The sequence below is a fragment of the Polypterus senegalus genome, chromosome 10 (assembly GCF_016835505.1).
Source record: "Polypterus senegalus isolate Bchr_013 chromosome 10, ASM1683550v1, whole genome shotgun sequence".
Taxonomy (NCBI): Eukaryota; Metazoa; Chordata; class Cladistia; order Polypteriformes; family Polypteridae; genus Polypterus; species Polypterus senegalus.
Genome location: NC_053163.1, coordinates 37191896 through 37198190, shown reverse-complemented (window position 1 = coordinate 37198190; position 6295 = coordinate 37191896).

The window sequence follows — 6295 nt, the reverse complement described above, 5'->3', positions numbered from 1 at the left end:
ATCATTTTTTGAACGGCATGTATCTCAGAACCTTACGCTGTTCTATAAATACAAAACTATAAGAGGGGGTGTCCCTCCAGCAAGATACTTTCAGAGGCAGGGGTATCAAAAGACTGGCATGGGGCAGCCACAAAACTCCAGGATAAACAGAGAGATTCATCCTACCAGCAGAAAAGGTCCTGAACATCCCAGTGTTGAACTTCTGGGGTGAATAGAGGGCAAAAAAATCCCTCTGTGTGTGTGCTGGGTACCTGAGAAAGGCAACAAGCGGGGTCAAGGCAACAGAGAAGATTGCCTGGGCCAAATCATGCTGTCACATACACATTAAAATAAAAATATAAATACATGTTCTGGTGGAACAAAAAAGTACTACAGGAGCAGCAGAATTTAAGGAATAACAGTGACAGCAAAGGAAACAGCATGTGATGGAAGAAACCCTAACAGACCTTATCCTGAGCATGAAAAGAAAGCTAAATGGCAGTTTTAAACAGAGATGGCAATAACTTACTTCAGCCTTGGATTTTGCACAAACATTGAGATTACCTGCCTGTTTTAGGTAACCCCTAATCAATTTAAAAAAAACACACAGAGAAGAGCCAAACAGATTTAATCAAAAAAAAACTGACATAAGCACAAAAACGATATTCTAAATACAGAAAATAACATCCAAAAGAGCAGCCAAAGCCATAAAAGTCATTAACATGATGGTGAGTATTTTTTTAAAAGTGATTGGAAAAGCTGACAGTCTCACTAAAGTGCAAGCATTTCTTTTTTAGTTAGACAGAATGGTCACCAAGAACACATGACCATGCCCACATGTTCATCAAATGTGAATAATTGCCCTCTGACATCATTATGTACTAGCCAACTGCAATCCTTGGAACAATATCAAATCTTTATCACAGCAAAAGACAATTATTTAGAATAAAAAAATAAGACTTATCCAGTTGTGAAACCTGACACATGAATTGTTCTCCAGAGGTATTAAAGGACAGGCAACCCTGCAGACTCCTGGTATACCCAAACCTATCCTTAGAGAACTCCAGGATATTCACCTGTTTAAGATAATATTGGAACTGTACCTTTGCACATGTTTTACTCATGTAATTTTCTTTAAATTTATTTTTTATTAGAGGTGGAAAAATGTTACTCTAGATAGCTATGGATCAGGAGAAGTGAGCCATGGAATGTGAGTGCAACTGGGATACAGGGAAGGACCCGACCAACCTTGGTAGGGTCTCCTGGGCGAAGTTGTCCGATGTTGAATGTCTCAAAACACCCAATGACTGATGATGTCTTCTAAGGCATCAGAAAATGTATAGTTTAACTAACAATGTGTTTTTCATTTCATTTTGTAGTATTTTTGTTGACCCCACTCATCACAATGGTTTCTACACACACTTTCCTAATAATGGGCTGTTGGTGACTATATACTGTGGTCCAGCCCGGCCGGGCTCGCCCAGGAGGACCGGAGGAGGGCTTGTGCCTCCTCCAGACCGTGAGGGGGCGTCCGTCCTGGTTATGTAAAGGGCCTCGGGTAAAGGGCTTGGAAGCCCAGCCCTGTAGGGACCTATGGCCACCGCCAGGCGGTGCCCCAATGCCTGCATATCCCTGGAGCCCAGCACTTCCGCCACACCAGGAAGTGCTGGGGGGAAGACGACCGGGGACACCCGGACGGCTTCTGGGTGCACAGCTGGCACTTCCGCCACACTGGGGTGTGGCTATGACTGATTGCCGGGAAGCAGCTGGAGCCCATCCGGGTTCTCATATAAGGGGCCGTCTCCCTCCAGTCAGCAGTGGATGTCGGGTGGAAGAGGACAGAACTGGAGAGAGGACGAGAGGCAGCCAGGAGAAAGGCATAGGACTTGTGTGGCCTGGACAGTTGGGGGAACGGTGCGAGAGGCACTGGGGGTGCACGTAAGCACAATTTGTATATATTACTATAAATAAACGGTGTGTGGTGGAACTATGTTGTCCGTCTGCCTGTGTCCGGGTCCCAGCTCACAATACATAAATTGGTGATTTGTCAGGCACCATCTAATTTAAGAACAACCAACTTCAGATGTTCATTGTGTTCACTTTAAATAAACATAAAGGAAATTTTCAAGTTTTTTGAGAATAAAAATGACAGATTCCTAACCTAAGCCTATATGACTAACATTCTTGCTTTGTCTATAAGTATGATGATCATCTCTACTTGTTAAACACCCCAGTTTATTATATCTCCAATAACTTTTTAAAAAAGTCTGCCAACAACATATCACATCCCTTACCATGACTGCAGCATACTGATATGAAACATATATATATATATCCAAACTGCATTCCTAGTAGCACTGCCACTGCTTTTACTACAGATGTTCTAGTTGTAGTTTTGTACTCTCTACTTATAAAATAAAATTGCAAAAAAGAGGCAATTGCAATAAAACTGTATTATTAGGATTCCTAACACCTATCCAAACATTATCCTAATATTAGGATATGATAGATGTTAGGAAAAATGTAAAGGTGATTTTTATGATCAGCAGACCAAATTCCTTAAGATACACCTTAATATGCTCAGGAAACAAAATCTTCATTTATGGTTTATACATCTGACCCAGTTTTTATCCTCCGTTATTACTATCTAGTTCAGTTCTTTCTAGTTATTTCATACTTTTTTATTATAAATGACACCATAAATGCATATACAAACTGTGACAGTTTAGGGCTTTCTCGCACCCTTGTACCCTCAGACACCACATCAGACATCAGAAAAAGTCCAATAATAGGATTTATTATAATAATAAAGTGCACTAAGCACGCTCCTCTCCACAATACTCAATAATGAAATACACAATCTATACTAATAAAAGGCAAAGCTCTCACTGACTCACTCACTCACTACTGACTCACTCACTCACTCATCACTAATTCTTCAACTTCCTGTGTAGGTGGAAGGCTGAAATTTGGCAGGCTCATTCCTTACAGCTTACTTACAAAAGTTGGGCAGGTTTCATTTCGAAATTCTACACGCAATGGTCATAACTGGAAGCTATTTTTCTCCATATACTGTAAGGTAGTTGAGCTCGATTGCCATGGGGGGCTGAGTTTCATGTGATATCATCACACCTCCCACGTAATCATGTGAACTGACTGTCAACGCAGTACGTGGAAAACAAGGAAGAGCTCCAAAAAGCGAAGAAGAAAACATGCATTATACAATTGAGAAGGCAGCGAAACAATAAGAAGTGAGCGACTGACACATACAACCATATTCATGAGTGCAGCTACATCGGAAACAAAGCACGGTGTAAACCTAAAGTTTAAACTAAGTTCATAGACAGGCTGCCGCTGGCGTTTGCCATGCCCACGGCTAATGTGGGATACAAGTTTAATGAGAGGACGCAGGACATAAACGAGAGTTTTGATCACTTTGTAACTAAGTTAAAATTGCTGGTAAAGGGCTGTGCTTATGCAAATTCCGAGAGACTGTGTTTGTGGGGGATTGACAGTTAAGGCGGGTGGGGGACTCACGTCATCATCTCCCCTCCCATTCACCTCATTTCGCTCTGAGCTGAACTCCTCAGCTAATGCAGTCTTGCGGAAGCAACTTTGTGACGCTGCCACCAAATACTCACAGAAAAATCCACAAGTTAATACACACGCTGTCTCTAGAGTTTCTCCACACTCTGAATCCTCCAGGCACTACTTACAAAAGGTTACATTGACAATCGTGTTACGTTATTTTTAAAATGTTTCCTTTTTTTAGCACAAGCACAGCTGAGAAGCTTCGATGCATGTGCTCCATAACACGTTAAAAAATAACGCATTTAATCACACTTTGCATTCCAAGCAAAGGGGAACTTCTGTCAATGCATGATTTCCTGGTACACCGATTATTCACACATCAGAGCTACAAAAATGTAACAGTCGGAAGAAAGCGAGTTGCTACGACTGATTGGAGGAAAATTTCATTTCAAAAGACAACCTGACGGAAGACTTGATAAAAGCGTGGTTTTGTGCACATATATATATGTGGATGTATATGTATATATATATACTGTATATATGTGTGTATATGTATATATATGTTAATGTGTGTGTGTGTATATATATATATATATATATATATGACAGCAACACTCATGACAATGACAATGTCAATCATGTTACGTTATTATTACAATGTTTCCTTTTCTTTTTCATTACTTCTTTAACACACTACTTCTCCGCTGTGAAGCACGGGTATTTTGCTAGTGTATATATATATATATATATATATATATATATATATATATATATATATATATATATATATATATATATATATAGAGAGAGAGAGAGAGAGAGAGAGAGAGAGAGAGAGAGAGAGAGAGATATAGATATATATATAAAGATATATATAGATAGATATATACAGTATATATATATATATACAGTATATAGATATATAGATATATAGATATATATAGATATATATATATATATAGATATGACGGCAACACTCATATCAATGACAAAGCAATTACATTAACAATCATGTTACGTTATTTTTAAAATTTTTCCTTTTCTTTTTCATAACTTCTTTAAGACACTACTTCTCTGCTGCAAAGCACGGGTATTCTGCTAGTAAACAATAAACCAATCCTCCAAACTCCCAGACGCTTAGCCACCCTGCCTCCCAACTCAGCTCATCCGTCTGGGATTTCCCACAGTCCTTTATACTCCTTGCCCCGGAAGTGTTTCTGAGCCCTCAGTCCATGTGATTATCCAACACTTCCAGGTCAGGTAATTTTCTCTTTTTCTTCAGCCCGGAAGTATATCATTTCTTCCATTTCCGCGACTGTGAATTACTTCTGGGCTATAAGGAAAGTATAAGTCCCTGGGCCTCCCTGCAGTGTCCTCCGGTGGCCCCCATGGTATCCAGCAAGGCTGTGGTGAAAAACTCCAAATTCCATGATGCCCTGCTGGAATTCGGGGCCCTTCCATGTTGCAGGGATGGCTCCATCTGGCGGTTTGGGGTTGTTGGCCAGGATACATGGCCGGCAATCCCTCACAAAACATAAAACTAAACAGTGGCAAGTGATCTGTCCAAAATTAACTATGAAGATAGGCCTGACAATGAGCCTGTAGTCCAGAGGCTTCATAACCAGATTCTTAACCATGGTTTCCAGATTGTAGATTATTCCTATTTCGCTTTGTTAATCATTTAAACACAAATTAATTTCTGACATCATTCTGTTCAGGATTTCCAGGAAGCTACAAACAAGCCAAAAACACCTGCAATACCACATGCTAACATTATGGTCTGTCAGCTTGTGTTTGGACTATTGTTAGAAACCAAGTTCCCCAGAGGAAACCTACATAAACAACAAGAGAATGTACAACCTGCCAAGAGTGGTGTGTTTTACATGGCCATATCGGAGTCATCTTGCTTGTTACTGTTTTCTCTCTAAATAGCTAGGAGAGTAAAGTGAATTGTGTCACTAAGAAAGTAAACAGATGTTAAACTGTTATGTTAAAATTTAAAAAATCATTTCGTTTACATAAAAAAAAAGAATTAAAATGGGCAAAAAGCATACATCTTATATAATTGTGTCTCAAAATCTTGTTAAGGTATTGAGGCATGATAAAAATCTTTTCGAAGTTTGTGTTGAGCTTCAATTTTTGCTATAATCGGTTCCACGGGCATAATAAAATAAAAATATAGTGAAAGGTAAGTATACATTTTTTCCAGGGAAGAAAATAGTTTATTCCTGTGATTGGTGGTGTTCTGAACTGTGATAATGGGAGGTATTAACTGTAATTCATCTTAATGGTCCAAAATAATAAAAACCTACTGCCTAAAAAAACATTGAACATTGGTAAAATTCACTACTTAAAAGTGGTGACAGCATATAAGTAATACAAATTTTTTTTTCTATTATGTGTGAGTGTGTGCCCTGCGGTGGGCTGGCGTCCTGCCCGAGATTTGTTTCCTGCCTTGTGCCCTGTGTTGGCTGGGATTGGCTCCGGCAGACCCCCGTGACCCTGTGTTCGGATTCAGCGGGTTGGAAAATGGATGGATGGATGGATTTTGCTTTTCATTAGCTGAAACTGGCTTAAGCTTCGCACATAGTGTTACAAGGATAGGCTGTGGTACCTCGCAGCCATAATTTGGATTAAGTAGGTTTGAGAATGTTACATTTTGTTAAAAGAACTACTTTTCTCCAACATTAAAGACAAATATAATTTTATCTTATCTTCTATTTTACCTCTCCAAAACAATTAAGCTATAACACAACTGAGACATTTTTCAATTCATTTAATAAAT